General features: G+C 44.8%; 1 protein-coding gene across 8 annotated transcripts in view; it reads left to right on the forward strand.

The window, feature by feature from the left end:
* The window catches only part of CASZ1 (castor zinc finger 1), a 241,600-nt gene that overhangs the window by 12,888 nt on the left and 204,983 nt on the right, over window positions 1–23,729 (forward strand). For 7 of the 8 annotated variants that reach the window (XM_090123276.1, XM_090123268.1, XM_090123272.1 and 4 more), the window contains one exon: window positions 14,659–14,772. The exons of the other annotated variant lie outside the window; for it this stretch is intronic. The gene's annotated coding sequence lies outside the window, so the exon portion shown is untranslated. The remainder of the gene's footprint in view (window positions 1–14,658; window positions 14,773–23,729) is intronic. 8 annotated transcript variants of the gene reach the window in all.

Genomic DNA, 23,729 nt, shown 5'->3' on the forward strand with positions numbered 1-23,729 from the left:
GGTCTCGTGAGCTGATTCCATTAATTTTTTCCTTTAAGTTTTGTGTCAATCCAAGGTCGCTGGCCTCCAGGCCTGGGCTCTCCATTGATCTCCTTGAGTGATATAAATAGGTTTTCAACAGAGTTGCCTGCTTTCCTGGCTGCAGCTAGATATAGATTTTGTCTTTACAGTGGCTAAATGGTATGGTCAGATGGCTTGTAGTAAATTTGGCAGGGGGTTAATTTAACGTTCTGGAGTCAGAGAGGCTGGAGGGAGTTGGGCTGGAATATGTTACCTCTCTGGGGGTGAGCATAAAGTTGGGATATTTTACAAGCTATCTCGTACAATAATCTTTTCATAATATTTTACAAGTAGCCCATAGGGCTGCCTTATGGCTTGGTGGGAGGCTATGTTGAAGAAAACGTTGGGGTGCTTGGACTTCTCTGGGCAGCGTGCTGGGCTGGGACAACTGTGCGCTTTGTTTCCTGCAAGCAGGTGAAATCTCACGGCAGCGAGGAGACCGAGGTGAACTGTGTGCATTGACTGGATTAGGTCAGGCTTTCTGGGCCTGTGCCAGGGCTGCATTGAGTCACGGTGGGCTGAAATGTATTTTAGAGAATTTAGCAGGTATTTTGTTTGGTAGAAGCATTTTGCTTTCAGAGTTGGTTGGATTTGTGTAGGAATGCAGCAGTTTCTTATTCAAGCTGTGTGCTCCTGTCCTTCCTTAGCTGAAAATGTCTTGATAGATAAAATAGAGAAATAAATGCAAATGCGTGGTTGTTTCTTTTTTTTTTCCTTCTTTCTTTCTTTCTTTTGAAGAGCACGAGTATCGAGAACCTGATGTTATTTATCCTTTTTGGCTGTTCCTCTTGTCCCTATTCTGGATTTTTCTCTTATTGACGTTGCTCTCGAGTTCTGCTTGGCACTTTTTATAATGCCATCTGACAGAAGTCAAACTTGAACTACTATGAGTGGTCAGGCTTTGTGTTCTGCAAGTACTGATTACTAGCAGTTTCTTCAGATGTTGTTTGTATGTATGTATGTGTCTTTGTAAACTGATCCTGAAAATAAGGAAAATGTCTATCTTCCTGTTCCATAGGTGTTGCATCATTAAAGCTAGAGCATCCACTGCAGGTAACTGCATTCACATCTGACCAAGTTCCTGGGTAAAATAATGTTCAGTCAAATGTGATAAAAACAAACAAATGCTGTCATAGGAAATAAAGAAACATGCAACAAACATTAACTCCCTTTTCAGACCGCTTGCTCCTTAGGCAGTAGGAAGAGAGCCATAGTGTGACTAGCAAACGTAGGAAGAAGGGAAGGAGGCTTTTCTCCATGCCTCCAGACTGAGATTTGCTCAGCTATGAGGAAGATGTAATGGATGTGGCAGAAATCTAGGAAATACAGGATTAGTCCCTGGCTTTGCCACAGATTCTCTTTGTGACAGCCCGTTTCCTTCAATTTGCCTTATTCTCCTATGCAACAGCCCTACAGTGCAGAGAGGTAATAGAATAAAATCCATCAGTAGCTGTGAGGCACTCAGCTGCTGTGGTCAGATAAGTACCACAGTGAAGGAAACTCCTCTAAGCATCTATTAAGGACAGCACTTCACAGGGCTATTGCCCCTTCTATCCAAGGTGCATGAAGCATTCCATCAGTGGTGCTTGTACTCCTTCGATACCCACGAGAGGCAACGCATTATAAATCCCATTTTACAGATGGGCAAACTGACTTTTCCCCGAGTCCCAGAGTGGTTCAGTGACAGAGCTGGGAATTGAACCATTAGACATTTTCCTCTTCATGACAGCTCTGTACAATCCCAGGACTCATTTATTTTCCCTATTAAAAAAGAAGTAAACAAGTATTTTCTTTCTGAGACCCGTAGAGGATGGGGGATTGGGGAAAAAAATGGAAGTAAAATTAAAAATAAAATGACATAAATCCCCCTTGGCCCTGAGTTGTCCAGTCTCCTTTACATTCACACTTCTCTTTGTTATGTTTCCTTGAAGTTGAACCTCCCTAGAGAAGGGAACCTCAGAGTTTCTAGTGCTGGGGAAGAAATGCTTCAAGAAAAAGAAAAATAATCGCAGCTGCAATGTTAAAAATAAGAAGCTAATCAAAGGCAGCCCATGTGGGCGCCACTTTCATCTCTCATCTTCAAAGAGGTGCAAACAAACATTGTCGGCGTGCCAAGCAGCAGCCTCGGCGGCTGACGATCCCATTACTCCTCCAGCGTCCACCCTCCCTTTGCATGCTGCTGAGCCTGTAGGCATAGGGCTCCAGGATCACTGCCAAGGTGGGAACTTCTAGTCACCAGAGGGGAGGTCACATATGGAATTCCTCTGTGGATCCAAATTATTGCATAACAAACATGCATTTGCCCTGTAGATCATTGCTTGTGCTATTGCCTTAAGATCTTTTCCAGTGACAGTGATAGCAGCATCTTTCGCTACCAAAGGTGTAGAAAAGCCTCTAGATCAGAGGCTTTGTCCTGGATATTTTTTTCCAAAGATTCAGGTTTGTTTGTTTTTTAAATCATATCAAGGCTCTGATGAAATCCAGATATGCTTATTGCAGTAGGAGAGTGGATTAGTAGTTAAAGCAGTGTCACTTGGGAAGTTTGCAGTACTAGTTCTCCTTGCAACACACTTGAGGACTTGCCTGGAAGTCAGTACAGCTAAGTCTTTGTGCCTCAGCTTTCTCTGCATTTACTTACCCTGATGTAAGTCATGGCTGTGCCTGCACACGCTAATACAGTGCCATGTAATGATAAGCTAGCTAGCTGTAGGCAAGCCAGTTAAGTTACCAAAGCCAACGTATAATGTAATGCTCTGCCCAGACTAATGTAACTTCACGGTAGAGTCATCTTCACTGTCTTAATACTACAATATTACTCCTTCTTCCCTAATTAAAGCATTCAAAGAAATCTTGGGTGTCTGTATGTATTGTACAGGGCAATCTGTGCTGCACTATTTTAGGTAATGTGCCAAAGGATAAAGAAGGTAAGGGGACTGATTCTACTGTGATCTTCAGGGAGTGTATAAGGGTGAAAAACAACTTGTTCTGTACCTGCTGCCCTACCTTGTTCAGGGCACAGAAGAAACTTTGCTCAGAGGCACTGGTGTACTACAGGAAGAAAGTGTCACTTTGTGGGTAGTGCATCAGATGAAGATGGAAGAGACCTGTTAAACTCCTGGATTCTGCCACTGGTCTTGTGAGAACTCCTGGGCTACTTCACCAACTGCAAAACCCTGATGTTTTAGATAAGTGGCTTTAAAAGCCATACATTCTAATAACTATTATTTCTAAGGACTAAAGTGAGCCTTGACTTCAGCTGGAAGCTTGGCAAAGAAGATGCCTTCACCACCTTGTACCTGTCTGGGGCTTTCCTGCTCTGTCAACCTCCTGAGCAGCATTACAGTAGCTGCAAGAACAGTTCACTGGTGCAGTCATCTGCTCACAGAAGCTCTGTGCTGTGTTCACAAGGAAAGACTGGGAGATGGAGGGGAGGAAGTAGATTGGATCCAGCTCATCATAATGAGGAAAGCCTGTCCCAGCCAGGGATGGATTCAATTAGGAGGCCGGAGAAATATGGATGAGATGGGGAGGGCACCAGGACATCTGGGGCTGCCACTGCAAGCAAGAATAAAGGTGCTTTGCATAAGAACAGGATGCAATCATAAGAGAAGAGAAATCTGCTCCCAAGTAGCTCTGATTTCCCCCTCCCTTCTACAGTGCACAACAAGGTACAGATTAGACCATTACACCCAGGGGAAGCCACAGAGTCGCACTCTTTTTCATGGACAGTAGCAGGAAATCAGTGGATTGGAACCAAATGGGAGGTCTGACTCAAAACAGATGTGACCCCAGGGAGATCAGAAATGCAGAGATGTTTTTGCTCTGACATATCCTCCAGTGTTGAGGGTGGGGGAAGGCAGAGGGTGGCAGCAGTTGATGAGATGCTGCTGGATTACATCATGCTGGTAACAGGCTGGCTGGGTGTCAGAGCTGGGTTTCAGCAGCAGGATAGGAGACCGTTCTGCTGTTTCATAGTCACAACCACTAACGTGTCCCAAATTTAGCTGTCTCATCACCTGCTGAAGCAGGAAGACTTCGAGCTGGGTCCTTTGTTGAACAGCCACACTCCTTGAGTTAGCCATACGTTAGGCTGTAGCCTAACTTGTGAGTAAGCAGTGCTGGCTGAAGGTGCACTCAATTTTCATTCTGAGTCTTAGTTCAGTTGTATTAAAACGTAGAATGATGGTAACATGCTGTAAAGTCCATTTTAGGTATCAAAACCTGAAATGCAAGTCACTGTGGCTGCATCTCAGCTCTTCTGTGCCTAATTCCGACCCCGTACTTAATATCTTGTCTTCAGACCTCAGGAGACAGTGAAGAGTGTGCAGTTGATCTGGATGGGCATTTTCTGTGGAGTCCGGTGATTAGATGAGGTGTTTTCCTTTTTTCTAAACTTACATGAATCAAAGGCAAATTCTGACAGCAATGGTCTGCAAGAGAAGTTTGAAATTATGTCGCTGTAAAGGCTCTGAAGTCAAGTCAGTACAAAGTGATCCAATGTATTCATTCATTTCCAGATCTCATGATTATAAAAGCCTGTTGTGTGAGGTTTTTTTTGCTTATTTGATTCTGGTAATAATGAAATGACGGGAAATCAGTTTTTCCCTTGGCACTTGCTCTCTTCCTTCGTACTCTCTAAGCAAGGAATCCAGAATTAACTTCTGCTAGCATTATGTTCTTTGAGGCTTTGAAGACAACGATCAGTGTCTCCTTTATTTTGTGCCAGACCAGCGGACATTTGTAACAGGCAAAATCCCTTTCCCAACTGTTTGCCTCCCTACCACTGGCTTTGGTGGAACAGTTATTAGGCTGGGTGGGAAAGCGCATAAAGGAGATCAGTCTGTTTTATAAGGAAGCCATGGAAATTTCTCGTGGTCTGATACTAGCACAGGCTTAATTTTTAAAGGACTGGCTCCCCTTATCATGCAAATACTATTGCCAGCTTTCATCTGTTAATTGTGAATATTTGTGGGTGAAACTGTTGCTTTTCTGCTGTTGGTACAGAGCCTGCTCCTGTGGTCAGTATCCACCAAAATCCATCACTGTTTTTCTGCTGACTTTTGTTGTCTTTGGTACAGACCAAAGGTCTGCTTAATCTAGAAAATAATTCTGTCTTTTTGCATGTCCCCATCAGCTGGCAAATCGATAAGGGCTTATCAGGAAGAGTTTCATTCTCAATTGTGCCATCTGAGCATGGGATGGATGAAGGACATGCTCCAGTTTTTTGACTGGATGGTTCTATGCTGTCTTAGCATGGTGCAAATGTGAAGTTTACAGGGAGGGATGGGGCATACTGTAATTGTGTGAATTAGGAAGAAGCCTCTGACTGCCTGCAGAATGTCTCTGGCATCAGAATGAACCTAGATAGCATCCAGGAGGAGCAGGAGATGCAGTGAATATGGACCTAATGATACAACAGGAGCATATTGCTGAAGCCCCTGTCAGCACTCTCATGGTTTACAACTGTATCTGACCCCTTCTGGGGATGGAGGGTGAGTTTCTGGTTTACATTAAACCAGATGAGATGCAGTGTTGACAGGACTCAGAAAGGTTTGCAGAAGAGTTTTGTTAGCTGGCCACCCCAAGCAGTAACAGACCACGCATGGGAGAGTGTAGTCAAATGGGTACCTTACAAAGCAGGCCAAGGGAGCAGCTTCTCATCTGACAGAGCAGAATTTCCTCCTCCCCCTTTCCCAGACTCTTCAATGAATGTAGCCCACAAATCCAAAGTAGCTGTGAAAGAAAAAGCTGGATTTCATTTTGGTAGTGGTGGTGTCTGCGTGGTGTTTAGCATGGATGTTCTTTGCTTAGTATGAAGGAGAGGTTAGAAAGTTCACAAGTTGGTGTCTTGGTCACAAGCTGAATAAGTTCACAGGCGTGAGCACCATAGGCATTTCTGTTTGCAAGAGGGAAAACTATCCTGGTGCATCAGTGGAACATCAAGAAATGCTGCACGTTTGTAAAGATTGTTTCCTGGAAGTAGCTGGACAGCAGAGTGGTCTTTGGAAACATATCCCATGTTCTTAGCTCACCTTGCAGTCACCCTGCAGAATGCTTGGTAAGGAATACCTGTGAAAGTGAGGAAGTTTGTCCAGGCTGGGTCTGACTGCTTCCTAAGAAACAGATGAAAGTGATCTGAGGGCTGGGATGTTGCTCACCCTTTGTTTCTAATATCCTGGCAGAGTTTAAACTACACTGGGAATAGTGGAACTCTGTGGAAGTAAGAGTCTTTCATACTGTGAAGGAGAAACGTCTGAAGTTGAAGACTAAATCTGCAAAACACAGCTTTAGCTCTAGAGAAAATGTTTTATTTTTCTGAAGAAAATGAAAATTGGTTCCTTGGTGAGTCACTTTCCTACCAGCTTGCATAACCTTTGCTTGGAAACTGAACAGAATTGACCAATTGGTGATTTATGACAATTTCCTTTGGCACATTGTCTGCCAGTCTGTTTGCACCATTGCCATGGCAGTGAAGGAACTGTTTATTCATCCAACTAACTCAGCACATCCTGGCCTGCCATTGGATACAAAGGCAGATCTGACTCAAAATGGCAAGGAGAGCTGCGCAGCACTCAGGAACTTGGAAGTCACGTCATCTTTTTTCCTATTCTTCTGTGTTTTGCATATTGTCGTTTAAAACCAAGAAGGAGAAGCCCTGCAGAATCACAGTTTACATTTGTAAAGCTGCTTTTATCCAAGGGTCTTCAGGGCTTTGTAAATCTCAGCCTTGCACTGTTTGTCAGCAGATAGTGTGCAAAAGTATAAAGTCATGGACTCTGAAGATTTTACGGTTTAAAAAACAACTTCTAGGATCTGTTAATATGAGGTACGAATCATCACAGATCTAGTGAGAACAAAGTCCAAATGCTAGTATGAGATTCTTACAAAATTGGCATGGTGTGCTGCCATTCCTGCTTTGGACAAGGACCATGATTGTGCTGAACTGGACCCATTGTGCTCAACCTGGATTTAAGATGTTTGCGATGACTTTCCTGAAGTTGTGGTTCCGTATCCTTAAAGGTTTTCCAAGCTTTTTCATGCCTTTATTCTGCCCTTGTATCCATGCTACTAGAATGCTGGTGTGACTCCTGGGTAGAGCATAAGTTATGTAAGCTGAAGTAAAAGCATTTTGGAGAGAAGGGCTATTTCTGATGTGCCTGTTGATGCTGCAGTATTTTGATACAGCTGAGGCAGTAGTAGAAGGCATTTGATGAAGGGCTATACGTGAACATTTTGTCGTGGCTGGAATATATTCAGTAAAACTGCTTTCTTAGCTCAGCGAGATGTGGGCAGTGGGTGTACCTGGTGAGCAGCCCATGGTGACTCGGAGTGGATGGAGTGAGCAACAAAATAGTGAGGTAGGAATTTTGTACCAGAACCAGCAGTGCCAAGGACACATGTTCAAGAGCAGCAACTCAATAGATTCTTCACATTGACTGCATTTACTTGCGTGGTTCTTTATTTAGTATATGAATGTATCTTATGTTCTAGCCAATGGGCAAGGCCAGTGACTGTTTAGGTTGTGCTGTAATGGGTTGAATAATGAACGTTATCTCAGTGGATACAATGAGATCCTGCTGTTCTTAGAGGTTAGGAAGCTGCCTCCTAGGAGTTTTCTCTGAGGATGCAAGCAGTATATGGGTGTAAAGTGATGGCTCAACATAGTGTACAACTGCTTCCTTAAAGGCTGGCAGAACTTAAAGGATCCCTACTGACTTAACAGTGATCCCAGCAAGTCTTAAAAACAGACCAAGCAACCCACGTTTGCCCTTCTGAGTTGGTTTTGTCTCGTTTTGCCTCTACATCTATAAATGTAGTAAGCTCCAATAGGCAATTATAGTCATGTTTACTTTAGTTTGGTCTTAAACTGAGACGGGAGGTTTAGGTTAGATTTTAGGAGGAAGTTTTTCACTCAGGGTGGTGACACACTGGAACAGGTTGCCCAAGGAGGCTGTGGATGCCCCATCCCTGCAGGCATTCAAGGCCAGGCTGGATGTGGCTCTGGGCAGCCTGGGCTGCTGGTTGGTGACCTGCACATAGCAGGGGGTTGGAACTGGATGAGCACTGTGCTCCTTTTCAACCCAGGCCATTCTATGATTATGATTCTGCTTTACCTCATAATAAACATATCACTGTCTAGGTAATGTCAGTGTATGTTGGTTCAGATGATGTATTTTAATCCTCTGTAGACCTTTCCCCTTTCCAGCCTGGCCCCTTCTTTTGTCTCCTCTCCCTGCAATAGATACTCACGTTGCCCTTAACAGGACTGTGGTTCTGCTTTCTGGATCTGTAAGCCAGTCCTGCTCATTTCTTGCTTGGAGATGCATAGACCTTCTTTCATCTCTTTACAAAGCTATTGTGAAAGTTTCTGGCTTTCTTTGGCCCATATGATCTGAGCGTGGTGTGTTTATGCACAGCCAGCCACTGTGGAATGAGCAGCACAAACTCGAGAGAATGAAAAAGGGTGTAAGAAATTGGAACTGCTTTGAAGGCAGTAGGTGGAGTGAGCTACAAAGCCAGGGAATGTTCATTCTCCAAAACAAGGGATCTCATCCTTTTCTGTAATGTGGGATTGAAGTAGGAGAAGGGTGTGAAATACTAAACACTAATGAGACTGAAATTCAAGACTTGCTCCTGAATTCCTGTGTACAAGCATGTGTAAGGTGGTGTGTGATAAAAGCAGAATTTGTATACAAATGCAGGAGCTTCAGATTTGAGACTTCATCTGTTTTTGTAAGACCTTGTTCATCTAAAACAACAGCTTCTATTCAGTGGCTCTCACTTGGTCCTTTGGAGTCAATGCACTGCATTTACATGCATGGTTCCATACATATTATGGTTCCTGACTATTGTCATAAGTTTGGGATCAAAATTAAATTTTCCTTACCTGCTTGGGTCCAGGTTGTCCTGTGAGCCAGCAACTACTGTTGCAGCAGTGATTAAATAGTTGAGTTTTCCCTTCCACAGTGTATTAACACCATTAGCACCATGAATGGATTACTGGGAACAAGTTCAGAATAAATTGCTCAGCGGTTCCCAGGAGTTCCAGCAGACACGAATTTTAGAGTGGAATGGGTTAATTCAGAGTTTCTCAGCTGGATTTGACTGATAGCCAGAGTACTGGGATAATGGTGTCAAAAAGCAAGCGGAGTTGAGACGCTCCTTTAAATAGGCAGACCAGGCATCCTTGGGGAAGAGCTGATTATAGGGTCAGATAATTCAGTCTTCATGTTAATTCTTCTCTTTGGAGCCAAGGAACAAGTCTGTTAAACTGTTTGCCCAATACTTTGGGGCCAGCAGTTATAATTACATATATTCTAATACATATCCATACCCTTGATGACTCACTGATGCAAATCTGACTCCTTCCAGAGAGGTTTTGCAGCAGAGGTGGCGGAGGAGGAGACAATCTAATCTCTGGGTTTGAACCCAAGGCTGAGATTTCTGCTCTTCTTGCAGCTGTGATGGATGTCAGTGGGGAGCCTGGATTTTACTTCTGGTTTAGCTGTAGCTCTTCAGTGAGACCTGACCAAAGTTCTTTGCTGAGACAGTGTAATTGGGACATAAGTGAATTCCAGTCAGTTCGGGAAACACGTCCTTTCAGTTCCTGAAAACATGCTATTATTAATTAAAGAGCACAAATACTAAGGGGGCCGCACGCCTTTCGTTCGTTGGTCTCAGACTTGTGTCTCTCTATTCGTCTCTTCTTGCTAAATTTTTCAGTGTTTTTAACATCAGACTGATGTTACGTATAATTACTAACTTTGCACCAAAATTATATTTGACATGGCTTGTGTGGGAAATTAGAGCATTTCAGAGACTACAAATTCACCTGGGAAGATGAGCCAGGCAAGACAAGGCAGCGCAGAGTGGAAGTAATTTGAATATTACATGTGCCCTCCTGAAAATGCCAAAATCATTTAAATTGCTAGAAAGGATATTTTCCCTAATTAACTGTGTGTGCTGGAGGGTTCATAATAATGCACTGGATCTGGAAGAATGGACCGGCAGAATAGAAGCTGCCTGTGCACAGGGGGCAGTGAGGAACTGGCAGCAGGAAGGAGGAGTACCCCCTTCCCTCTTTGAAAGCATGAAGGTATTCATCCCTGCGGCTGTTCAGATTTGAAAGGGGGGCCATGGCTGTACGGGGCTGTGCCCAGATACCTGGTCATCTGTGCTGCAGGCTACTGAGGGAAACGGAGAGTGGGAGCAGCGAGGCTGTGCTTGCAGCTGAGATCTCTGCTCTTTGCTGTTTCAGGAGGATGTAAGTGCCTCAGCTCTGCTCCACCCTCAGGCATCGCTGCGCTGCTCTCTGACACGTCTTCAGCTTCGCAGGGTCCCACAAATGCAGTCTCCATTCCCCTTTACTTTGCTCCTTACTCCCCAGGGCCCTGCTGATATGTTCTCACTTCCTTCCACAATTACAGTGATAGTCCCAGTTAGGCCATGCCAAGTCTGTCTGGTTTTTTTCTCATTTTTTTTTTTCCCCCTCTCTAAATTACCCTGATGACTGTAGATGTTCTGGGGAGATGTATGCACGGAGAGCAAGAGGCGGACACTCTCACAGATCTTCTCTCTTCCTGACATCGATTGTTTAAGCACTAAACCATTCGCTGACTCTTGTGACTCTAAATGATGTGGGGCTTTTTCGAGGTTTTCCTCCCCACGGCTACAGAAACCGCACTGGAGCGCTGGTCCCTCTAATGTGAGGGCTTCCACCTGTGACTGGAGTGAGACTGCTGCCGGTTCCATCTCCTTTTCTGCCATCACCGTTCCTGTGGTTTCTGCTTAGTTACATATTCATTTTTATAATGCAATTATCATCTTGTGGGATAAAGGAGGGGAAGACACCCTAATTAGCTGCTTAAAGCACTTAAAGCTGCATGTGTCCGTGTCCTTAAAGGAGACAGGACTGCAGAATGGATGCTCTTGCTCTGTTCTGCATGCTGCCAGTGCTGAGCATTGTGTGTCAGGATTGTACCCACATTTGCTGATCTATTGCCATTGCAGTGATTTCTCATTTAACTGTCACGAGGTCAGGATCCCCACTGCTTCCTTGCACCAGAGGCTATCATTTGCACCCTAGCAAAATGAATGTAAATCATGATGTTGTGGTGTAAGTGGGGATTTTTGGCATGGGAGCTTTTCAGAACTGCTTTATATGGAGTGAATGATAACATGAGTCTCAAGACAGGGTAGAATGGGCCTCGTACTCCTCCACGCTCACTTGCCTGACAGGGATCCTGAAGCACTGTAGACCAGATCAAGATATTCAGCTCTTAATCCCAGTGAAACTGGAATTAGGCACCTACATCTCCCTGGGAATCTATCCCTTACCTTCATGGAAAGGCTGCTTTGTAATAGTGGAGAAGAAGGTAAACACTGGTCAAGGAAGCCAAAGCTAACACCTGCATTTTGGGAAACTGCCTTGGCATCTTTCATGTCCACAGAGTAGCTGGGCCCTGTGGTTAAGATCTCAGCATGGTCTTTGGCTTGCTTCCCTAGGAAATGTGAAGAGCTGGGTTGATTTGAGAACATTACTCCTGGGTAGTTCATTGATTGCTTCACTTGCTTTCTGAGGTCTGCAGGCAGGAGTGATGCTTGAAGCCTTCCAAAACACACATGCCCCAATTTGTCAGCATCACAAGCCACTAGCCTTTTCCAGGTGACAGCTCTTTGAAGTTCCATTCTAGGCTCAGTATCATTGCAGTTCCATGTGCTTGGTGGTGATGACTATGTTCAGAAAGGATGAAAGACGATGTGCCTGGACAGGAAGCAGGGTGGCTCCAGGAAAGCTTGAAGAACAAGAAGCCTTGTTTAGTTTTAAATGCTGATTGTTTTGTATAACTTTGGCAACTGTTTATTCTTGCTGTACAGGAGAGAAGGGAAGTGGATGAGTAATGTACCCTGATGACTTTCCTTTGCTCATAAGTGATAGTTACATTCTATGTCAGATCCATTTTTCTACAGTCTGTGGCCTTGATATTAACTTGTGTCATCTCTATTCTTTTACTGCTTAGTGAGGCAGGAAGAGGACTCCAGAAAGACCAATCCATTTTTCAGCACAACCAATGGCACTCTTTCTGATTGGGCTTTAGACTCTGCACCCTTATGGCAGCTGCTCATGTCAGAAGTAAGGGATGGATGGTGAGCTGAACATCTAGTAAAAACTTACCTGATTTCTTAGCACCATGTTGCATCTTCTAATTCATTGCAGGGTCTGAAAATAATAAATCATTGTAGTTTGTGCAGTTATGCTCTGGTTTCCACCTGTAACATTCCTAGAATCTGCATCGCTGCCACTTGTTTGTGCACAGTAGTGGTTTACCACACAAAAGGTCTGGGATCCTCCTTGTCTTTTGCTGCTTGGACAATATATCCAAGTCAAGTCACTTTCTGATCTTCTTCCTGCTCTTCTCATTCCTTTCTTTCACCTAACTCAATCCCTGCACATTTCTCACCCTGATTTAATCCAATTCAGTCCACTCTCGTGGGTTTCCTGACTCACGCTGCACTATTTTCCTGTCACAGCTGCCTGTGTCTGAGGAGAACCTTTATCACCTTATGGCTGATGCAACTTCACTTGCACCTCAGGGTTTCAGGATTCCTCAGAGGGTTCCAGACTTTGGTATGCACTCTGAAAGCTGTCATTAGCCATCTCCATGCTGCTGGCAGAATGGTGGGGGGGCTCTGTATGCTCCTTGGTGCATACAGCCCCACCTGTACTAGCAGAGCTGCCTCTAATAGCAGCAGGTAACGTGCTCCAGGCAGATACCATCATCCCTTCGCTAACATAGCATATCCTCATTAGTGTGCTACAAGGAAAAATCCACTGTACACAAACATCTGGAGATGATGAGTGCTCTGGCCTTCTTGTGCTGCCAGTCCCCACTACCCAAGCAGATTGTCCTAGCATACTGCAAATCTCTCTCCTCTCTAGCATTATTTCCGTAGTGTCTTTTCTTGGCACTAGATGGTGCCAAGAACCCTCGTGCAGTTGCAGTCAGTATAAGGCCTTCGCTTGCTTTGTACCTCAATGAGAAGATGCCTCTGGCTTGGTATGCAGGCTTTTCAGGAACTGTTTTTCGCCTAGTCCCCCAGGGGCTGTTTCCCAGCTCTGCCTCTCAGTGACTGTGCTTGCAGGCCCTTGTGTTTCCAGCAATAAAGAAAGAGATCTATGAAGTGGAAAAATGTCACAGAGATGAGCTGGTATGAGAGGAGGGAGGAGAAGACGGTCTTCTGTGTTGTGGGCAGAATTTTCAGACCATGCAATCCGTATCTTCTCTGGAATTTGTTTTCTTTCTGGTTTTTAATTTAAAGAGTACAGTTTTTAGTAAGAGGAGGGAGACTGCAAATGCTGTCCAGGCACAGGTATACAATGAGCTCATCCCTGTACAGCTCTCTGCCCTTCAGGCCTGACTTGAAGCAGCTGCTCGTGAAGTAGTTCTGTCCAGTGGTGTGGCTGCATACCTAATTCCATTGGTGTGCCTTGTCTCTGGTTTTTCACCTACAGTTCTCTCCTAGGCAGAGGATTCCTGTGTGCATACTACTGTTTTCATTATCCTCTAAGACAACCCGAAATCAGCAAAGTCAGTGTACCTGTCTTCATAGAAAAACTGAACACAATGCAGTACCATTAAAGCTGATCAGTTCCAGAGTCCTCATTTTGAGAGAAGTATCCTTAATTATTTCTGTTAAACCATTAAGCTTTGCAGCTAATTTAAGGTGCTGAGAATTGAAGCAAGCTTTGTGTGTCAGCCCCTCTCCAGTTCTCGAGAGCAACTCCTCCAGAACTCTATAATTCATCAATTTCTGGTGCATGTGATTCTCCATATGGGACTTCCAAACTGGTTGTCAATAATTCCTGGCTGCTGAAGCAGACCCTTTTTCCAGGTCATTTGAAATCAGTAAGTACAGCAAGTTTGATTTTTATCCCTGTATTTGCTCTGTGACAGATCTCATTTACCCCACTTTGTAGAGTAAATGTGCACAGCACTGGCAGATGTATACATCGTGGTCTACTGTGGGAGTCTTTTTAAAAATAAGATCATTGCATTCCTACTTGAGGTAAATATTTTCCCTAGTCTTGCTTTCTTGCTGTGCTTACTTCTTTATTATTACTTACTTTCTGCTTATCATGTTTCTTTTCTAACTCCCTTCTCCCCGAGCTCCTGGCCAATCTGCATCTCCTGTTCTCTTTCCTCGTCCCCCAGGTGACTGCCCATTCAGCCACCAGCAGTCACATCCTCTTGACATCATCCCATCAGCAAACTGTGGCTGTGCCACGTGTGCATGATATGTTGTGACAAACTACAACTAGGTAGGGAAACAGGGGGACTGGTACCCTTGAGACCTTCAGAGAATTGCAGGGAATGAGAGGGAGAAGCTGTTCATTTTTTTTTTTTTCAGTGAGGATGTGCCCGCATCCAGCTGTTCTGGGTGATGTTAGATCCAGCTGTCAACTGAAATATTTAAAGGGGATATTTTCTCTGCTTGCAATAAATATTGCTTCTTCATTGCATCTCGCTTACACTTGCCACTGTTATACTCACCTGGTGATCTTTGCATTCCTGAATTTAGCAACTGCTCTCAATGCAGGTGTGGCTCTGGAGACTACTGAAGGGAAGGAGTCTCTTCTCTCTGGTGAACTCACAGTGTTGGGACCAGGAAGCTGAACAAGGCTGTTGGAGTCAGCTGTGCAGTTCAAGCCCTGTAAGTAAGCAATCCTGAAGAAAACAGCGGGACTGATTCAAACACCCACTATGCAGGAAGAGGGATTTGGCAATTGAAGTCTGTGCAGAGGAGGGTCCTTGCTGCAGTGGGACCTGGTAGCTCCACCAAGCAAGATAGATGACACATGCATTACTTCTGTGTCAGGCAGTTGTCATAAAGCTGCTTTATTTATACTGTGGCAGTGATAAGAGATACTGGATGTGGAATTGGACATGTTAGGTGTGCTGTGCAGTGGCAGAGTAAGGGAGCTGGCACTAGAAGAGCAGAAGTTAAAATACGTAAGGCAAACATGACAGAAAATTAATGGTTGAGAAGAGCTGGCTGAAAAGCATCAACGATTGTATTTCTGCATCTGTCTTTTCTCTTTCCACACCCTTTCACTCCTAGAATATGGGCCAATGTTTTGCTAAAAGTACAAAGCCCATTTTTCTTTACTAATTCTTAAAAAAAAAATGGGGTTATTTCCCTAAATATCTCATTTTTGGAGGCAGAATAAATACCAAACCAATCTAAAAATGGACCCCCACGATTTCTTTGAATGATCTTCCACAGCCTTGTAATGAGAACAGTGGTAAACTGCTGAGGAGTCCTTTGTGGTACCCTTCCATCAGCTGCTCTAATACCTTTTTGATTATCTCAGTGGACACAGATATAAATGCTGTGCCTCAGATCCTTCCCCTGCAAGCTATCTCCATATTTTTTTTGCATTTTCTTTTTAAAATAAAAATGACTGCTGATGTTTATGCCCCTGTAATACATTATGTATTATTTTGTTTTAAGCGCTGCCTTTTGCATCCTGACAGTAACAATAAAATGTGAGTATGGGATTCCTAATACAGACAGACTAATGTTTCCACTGCTAGCCTTCCCTATCTCTTCTTTTTTTCTTTCTGCTCTCTAAGCACTTTTCTAAAGGCTCCTTTTATATTCCTAATAAAATTAGAGCGAAATACATCGATTTACTGGAAAAGCAGGTATGTTTTTTTTTTTTTCCCCCTTGGTCATAGCATTTTCTTCACCCCCCACCTTAAAAATGCTGGTGAATATTCCATATCAAAGACCTTCAATTTCTTCTTGGGGCTTTTTTAATCAGTTCCCTAATGAGTGTTTTTTTTTTTCCCCTGGTTCTTCTTGAGAATAGTTTGCTCGTTGCCCCCACTGCAGCCTGTTTTGTCTATGCTGATCTGAGGTAATTATCTGTCATTAATGCATTTTAGTCATATCTCCAAACACCAGTAAATGGCTGGTCTGCAGATACTGGGAAATGATCTGGATGGCACCTTTTCATTCCATCTGTGGATCTTGTAATCCATATCCTGATGTCTGACTTCTGTTACAGTGTTATGGATCCCCCCCTTGCCCCACTTCTTTGTCGTCTCTTGCATCAAGGTGAGCCAGCTGGGAGATTAGTCCTTTTGTGGTCATACAGCTGAATCTCGTGGCTGTTAAGTTGTGTATTGTATTCTGTATCTCCTGTTGAGGCTTAGGCTGATCCCATTTTTTGGAGCTCTCTGATGGCAGCCTGCATGTAGTTACAATAAGGGGAGGTGACGATCGAAGCCCATCCAGTTTGTTCATCCTCTGCACAACTAGAAAGCTTTCAGAACCCGTCACTGTGCTTTGGGGATTTTAAATTTCCGAGATATTCACTTAGTTATGGAATAGGCTGAAATCTGTCATGCTGATTTAATGAGAGAGTAGGAGAGGGAGGAGACAGACACACAAAAAAAGCAATTTTCCTTGTAACAGTTGTGTTAAAATATTGATACAGATGCACAGTGGAAAAACTTAACGAGTTGTTAGTGTTAGAAATAATGCCAGCATTAGACATCTCTTGTGTGCGGAGCTTCCAAGATGGTGTTCAGCATTTCTGGGAAGAAGATCTCATGGGAAAAGTGGGTTTGCTGTACCTGGGTCAGACCAGTGACACTTCAGCCTGGTGTCCTCGTCCAGGGCCTGTCCTGCTTTTAACCACAGAAGGGTAGCACTGATGGAAGCCACAGCATGGTTAAGACCTGACTATTTTTACCAAAAGCTTAACAGTGAGGTTAGGTGATAAATGTTCCTCAGTGCCCTTTATGCTGCATCTCTTACCAAGGTTATATTTTGAGTTCAGAATCGAGATCTTGTGGTTAAGGCAGTATGCTGGCACATGCACTTAGCCAGTCTTGATTCCACGCTCTGCTGCAAGCTTTGTGTACCTTGGGCACATCACTTGTTCTGTGCATTACATTTACAAAATGTGTTTTTTTCCTTTTTTCTACGTGTAAAGCCCTTAGATTCTGCAGATAGAACACAACAGAATGGAAAATGTCTTCCTCGTATGCTTGTATTGTGTTGGGTACTGTGATTTCCCAGCCTAGATGAAGACTGGCTTCTGACAGCCAGCTGCCATTGTTGCTGGGTCCCTTATGGAGCAGAGGGCTCTCACACCTCACAGATGACTTTTCCTCAGAGATAGGTGGCCACTGGAATTCTACGTCTCTGCTTTGGGCTCACCAAAGAGATGATAGATACAACAGGGATGCATGCAGTAATAAGGACTTCACTGGTTTGTTCACAGAGTCTTTTCCAATGGTGTGATCTTAGTATTGGGCTCCTCCACTGGTTCTTACTCCTGGAAAATTCACCAAATTAATCCATTCTGCAGAGCACAAACCAAGTCAAACTGGGTATGCTGGGCTCTGTTAATGCAGATCTCTATCCATCGGAGACTCAGCTGAGACCACTAAATCTGAGCATTCCTTTTAAGATGAAAATGAGAAAGAAATTAATTTTAATGAGTGATGTTTTTGCTGCTGCTTGCCCTGTTGTGTGCGGCCCCTGTGTGCGCAGTGTGATCTGCCATCATGTCAGTGCTCCATGATCAAACCCCTTCCGAGAGGGGATACTTTACATGGATTTCTGTGTCAATTCCAGTCCCTGAAGAACGTTGCCAATCCATTAAGAGCCTGGCAGGCTGTACTGGGAAATGCTAGCATGAGCAAAGAAGGGAGGCAAGCCTGACAATGAGGAGGCAGGAAAGAGGAAGAAAAGATTAATCTGAGCAGAAATTCTACATCAGAAAGAGAATTTTGGGGCTTGCAGTTCCCTGTTCACCTTTCCGTAGGGCTTCTCTAGTTGAAGGGATTTTCCTTAGGACTGCAGTACTGTTCTGTGCTGCACAGTTTGCTCTGCATTCCTGATTCTTGCTTGCCAGCACTTGATATTTTAGAGTTCTGGGCAAATTATGTATATGTTGGGGCTGTGGTCACTTGACAGTCTGCTTCAAATGAAATGCTCAAGCATTCTTAAGTGTTAACTCTTTCAATAGCTGGGCTTTGGTATTACTGAAGGCAAGGTGACTTTGCATTGGATTCAGTAAGTTTTGGTTCCTGTTCTTGGTTAGAAACGAAAGACAAAAGATGGTTCTTGTGGTCAGTGTGTAGAAAGCAATGAGTCAGAAAAGCCTTCTGCCACAGTATCTATTGCTGCCCCCTGTGGGCTTCTGACCAAGAACCGGACTGAGAGCTACCAGAATTGTTTTGTCGTGTAGCATAAGCAGGCTGACACTCGTAAGGGATGTGGCTCTTAAGAGGAAAGGACAGCCCTTTCCACTGGGAGTGCTGCCAGGGCAGGAGTGCGTGTTGTGCTGAAGAAGGAAGTGGGATGAGTGTCTCCTCCTGTGGGCTGCGTGGTATTTGGAACCGAGGCTGGAAGCAGGGTGGATTGCAGAGCGCAGTGTGTGGAGGGCTCAGTCCAGGTTCCTGTCAATAGCAAATAAATTCCTCTCACATTTGAAATGAATTGGTGGAGGAGAAAGGGAAGCAGCTTCTAATATATATCACTTATCTGTAGATAGATGAACACAGCCCTCCTGTGTTCCTTCTGTCAAGGCTTTAGCCTGAAATTTTCCTCTGTCTTCTACAGCATCTGATTGTCTAAGAGAGAGCGAGCTCCATTTAAATCCCTGCCTACCATGGCACAAACAGATCTGAAGTAAATGAATGGCACCAAGTGCCTAGCTTCAGGAGCTTTGTTGAGAGAGGAGGAAGGGTGATGGTTTCCAGTTTCCCCACCTTTGTGCTGCTTTGAGAGCTGCTCAGGATGCCTGCCATACTGCATACTGCTCACTGACAGGACCCTCAGCTTGTTTCCATTTGCTTTGCTGGCACTCCATTTATGAACGGAGCCGGGGCATCCTTTTCTACCAGACTGACCAGCCGCTATGAATGCTGCTCACCACCAGGCTCTGAATGAGAATACTTGAGTAATTCTGACTGCTTGCCACCTGGGATGGCCATGTGAGTGACCCAGCACTGCTGAGTGGGAGGGAGCTGTGGGTTCTTGGTGGAGGCTGATAGATGGGGTTCCTCTCTGGCGGAGCCCCTGCCCGTGTCCCGTGCCTGTGGGCTGTTCTCTCTCTGCCAGCTTCCCCTTGGAGCACCAAAGTGCACCCACAAACCACATACCCGGAGTGCTCCATTCACAGTTGCTTGTCTTCAAATCCCAGTTTGCCTGGTCCCTGAAGCAGGCTCTGAGAGCAATCAAAGCCACTGCAGTGCAATTTCCGATGGAGAATTTCCTTCCTATTTCTGAGTGTGTGTGTGTGTGTATTTACGTGTTTCAAAAAAAAAAAAACATTTTGGTTTTGTGCACTAAGCACTTTTGAGGGCGATATGGGGCCCTATAATACGGAGGTTTATAACCTCCTTAGCTAATGCTCCCTGACACTCTGTTTTGATATCATTACTACATTATACTCACAATTTTTGAGTGAAAAAATACAGTACTTAGAAAGTCGAAATTCATAAATAAATTCATGTCAAACCGCACTTAATATTGATTTTGTTAGTGTTCAGATTCAATAATAAGGTACTGCGTGCATGAATATTTAAATATAATCATCATTTCTGCATCTCCTAATGGCCTCTGCTCTTCTACACTCAATTTAAACACAATTTAAAAACTATAATGTATTGAAAAATACTAGGATTTAGCAATAAATCACCATTGGGATACTCCAAGCCTTTTATAGGATGGCTCAATATCTGCTTCTCAAGGGACAGCACAATTAGATTCATGTTTTTAAACTTCTCAATTATCCATATACCATAATTTTATGTGAAAGTTTGTTTCTCTTCCTCCTCCCTCCATCCCTCCTCCCCCTCCTCGCCCCCACCAGATTCTCTCCCAGTAGGAAGCAGAGAAATCGCTAAGTGTTCTCTTAGCTGGGTTAGTATAGTAAAAAGGAGTCAAAGGTCACAGTCCTCAAACTGAATTAAATCCAGAGGCTGTCAGGGAAAGCAGAACGCTGACTCACTTAATCACATTATTTGGGGAAAAATCTAGGGGGAGGAAAGAGATAAAATGACTCAAAATGAACTCGCCAAGGAGGAAGCAGAGTTTTTATATTTATTTAAAAAGCAATATTCGTCTTTATCAAATAGACGCAGGGTGGTTCGATGAGGATGGAGCTGACTGGACATTTGCGCAGTCGCAGGCAGAGCTCTGGCAAGCAGTTTTCTCCCTAGCAGGATCGGTGAGGGAGTGAGAGGAGGGGAGGATGCGGTGCCCTCGGTTCCTCCAGTGCCAGGCTGGGTTGGTTGTTGGTGGGGGGTCTTTCTGTAGCGCTGGTCGCTAACCCATCTGAATCCCAGCCTGCTGAGGTAGGTCGTTATCATTGTCCTCATTTTGCAGATGGGGAAACTGAGGCACTGGTGGGTGAGATAATTATGGCAGAGCCACAGTGGCAGAGCTGGGAGCTGGTCTTGGGGTTTCTAATGCCGGAGCCTCTGCCCAAACTCTGTGGCTGTTTGCTTCCTCCCACTGGCATCCCGAAGGCCTCTGATGGGCAAGGAGGTAAAAACTGTCAGGCATCAGAATCTAAAGTAACAGCACTGATGTGTTACCAGAGCCATAGAACTCGATGCCATCAGTGTGTTATTGACTCTGTTGTCACTGTGGTGAGCCGCCAGTTTTGCACAGCGTGTTTCGATCAGATGTGAGGAGATGGGCAGCAGACCAGCAGAGGTTGGGCAGCCTGTTGTCTGATGAAGAGGACATAGTTGTATCACTGGGTGGTGCTGGTTGTGAAGAGCATCCTTGTGATGCTGTGTAAAGCAGGGCACTGTAGGGGACTGGGAGCAGCAGCTGGCAATTGATCAAGAGTGGTGTGAGTAATGGCGTGTGCCTGGTGGTGGAGGGAGGGCAGAGGTTTGCTAAGATGGGTAGAAACTGCCTACCTTTGGTCCCTAGGCTACTGCCCAGGACCCCTTCATGCCATATCAACATGACTCCTTAAACTTATATTACATATTTCATCTTAATTAATTGGAATTGTTTTCTATTTTCTACAGAAGTTTCTGGTGTTGCATCAAAACTGATTTTGTCCTCATGGGGGAAGTGTCAGCTTCTGCTGCATCAGGGTCCCAAGCAAAGCTGTGAAGTCCTATAAGTGGATAAAATGGAAGTAATGAATGGTAGGAAAGGATAACCGGGATGACATGCAACCATTCTGCATGTCAGGGCACTGTGATTTGAAAAGTTTGCTCATTCATTTGAGGGAAGGAAGAAAGGTATTTTTTTCCTTGCTAGGCAGGAGCCACTTTCACCTCTTCTCCAGAAGTGCTGGAGCCCCCTATTTTGGCTCTTCCATTGGTCTGCAGAGAGCATGTTTGTAATCCTGGTACTGGATACTGCCCATCTTGTATCTGGTAGTGAAGAAAGGAAGGGTAGCAGACCTCTATAAGAAACAGGGAGGCACAGAACAGCTCTTGCAGCAATTGTAAGGTGATTTCTGGAAACTTAACGTTGTGTTGTTTTGCTTAGTATTTTTTCTCTGTAAATAATGACTGAGTTTCTCCAAAGTGTCAAAGAGTAGATGTGGAATCTGGTGTGTTCCCATCGTGGTAAATGCCGTTCATCTCATGGATTTCATTGTTTATTTTTTTTTCTTTTTTTTCCCTTCAAATATGGAAACAGTGTAGGAAGTCCTTAGACCTGAGCATTTGGTAATGGTGCACTGGTTCTGTTGGGACACGATTGGCACGGGCACTTTAGCTTAGAGGAAGCTGCTGCTGCATGCACACCTCAATGGGTGGCAGAGGCATAACTGCAGATGGAGGTGTGCATCCCAGAAGAGCCCTCGCTGCTCCAAGAGGTGAGAGCAGGGAGGTAGCCAGGGAAATAACTGGCAGCAAAAAAACACTGAAGCTTTTGCGTGTCCTGCCTGCACACAGATCCTGCTTAGCCACGTGTGACACAGCAGCAGGAATTTCCTGCCCTGCCTAATGCGGTTCTTTCCTTTTTATTTTTTATTTTTCTGTGTCAGCTAAATACTTTCTGCAGCTCACATTTTCAAGCCCGTGGTTCTATTTTCAGGACCACCCTCTTACTATGGTAGATGGAGGGGGAGGTTTAGTACTCACATCTTTGTTCTTCCAAACCACCAGGCAGCTGGGCCACCATCCCTGTTGGCATGTTTGCCTGCAGGGCGGTCGCTGTGGGAGCTGGAGGGCAGGCTTCTGGACAGCTTGGCTTTTGGAAAAGGGTTGGGAGAATCCCTCACCTGAGAGCAGTGCAGGGCATGGCAAGCAGGGCGGCTGTGCCTTGCAGGTGACACGTGGCACTGAGGTCCTGTGTTGTGTGATGGCCAAGCTAGGGCAGAAGGGGTGGAGAAGCTGCCTGTTGCCCTGCTGTTAGGGGTGTGTGTGGGTGCAGGGGTCAGCTGAGTACTCCTGAATACCAGCTGAACATTGCTTAAAACAAGTGTGCGCAGTGAGAAGCCACTGGTATCTGTGGACTGTCCCAACAGATGTCACCAACAAATCTCCACTGATTGCTGGGGTTGGTGTTTTGGCAGTGACAGAGGCAGATGGCACGTTGCTAATGAGCAGTGAGCACTGCTGGCACGGGGCACTGAGGAGTGTTTGGTGGGACAGCAGAATCATCCATGTTTGGCCATCTTTGTGCTCTACATGTTCGTTCCTCCTTCTCTTGCTGCGTGAAGTCTAAACTTCTTCATCTCCCCCCCTGAATCTTCAGTCTATTTTCCAGCTTCTTGTGCCAGCCCCCTCTGTTCTATCTCATTTCTATTTGCTGCTTCTCCCCCTTTTGTTTTTATTTGATGCTCAGGCTTTTGCCTGGAATATTTTTGGCTGTCAGCTGCCAGTTTTCAATAGCATCCCCTTCAAGGGCGTACCTCACTGGATTGTGCTCACGAGAGGGAGTGAGAACCAAGGCCACTTCTATAGGAGAATGGAGGTGACACTAAGCTAAAGGGGCTGTGGATCACCTGGGATGTATGGCTAACCCAAGGAGACATTCTGGCACAGTTGTTTTGCTGATATTTCTTTGTTTATGAATTTCCAGGTAATAGATTACACTGTGTCTGAATTCCTCTTAGGGAGGGAGATTCCTTTCCTGCAAAGAGTGACTCAAGCTCAGTACCTCCACCTTCATTTAGGGAAACCACAGAGCCTTGCAGCATGTGTTCAGCAGTGCCCAACCTGCGGAGACATGCTTCAGGTGTCTGCCCAGCAGCCAGAGACCACTGTGACAGCCCACGGTGCTGCCTTCTGCCCTTTTCTCGTTAGATCTGCTGAGAGCTGCAGCTCTCCTTGCTCTTGGAATTTCTGGAGGAGGGAAACTTTCTTTCAGAGCCTGATGATGATAGCCAAAAATCCAGACCGAGGTGCAGTTATGGGGAATCTGTGAAGGGGAGAAACCTCTCGGTCTGTGTAAAAGCCCGCTCGTCAGTAGCCCTAAAAGCTTCTATTTTCCAAAAAAGGAAAGGGCAAAAAAGCCTTGAACACTGATTCTTTGAAAGCTGTGAAACTTAGAACAGGTGTGAGCCCAGGCAGCTGCAGGGGTGCTGGGTGCAGATATTCCTGCTAATGCCTCCTTAGAACTTAATCTCTGAAACCATCTGCTTATGGTGAGCACATGTCCCCGAG

Source organism: Phasianus colchicus, chromosome 22 (assembly GCF_987193195.1).
Source record: "Phasianus colchicus chromosome 22, bPhaCol1.hap1.1, whole genome shotgun sequence".
NCBI classification, from domain to species: domain Eukaryota; kingdom Metazoa; phylum Chordata; class Aves; order Galliformes; family Phasianidae; genus Phasianus; species Phasianus colchicus.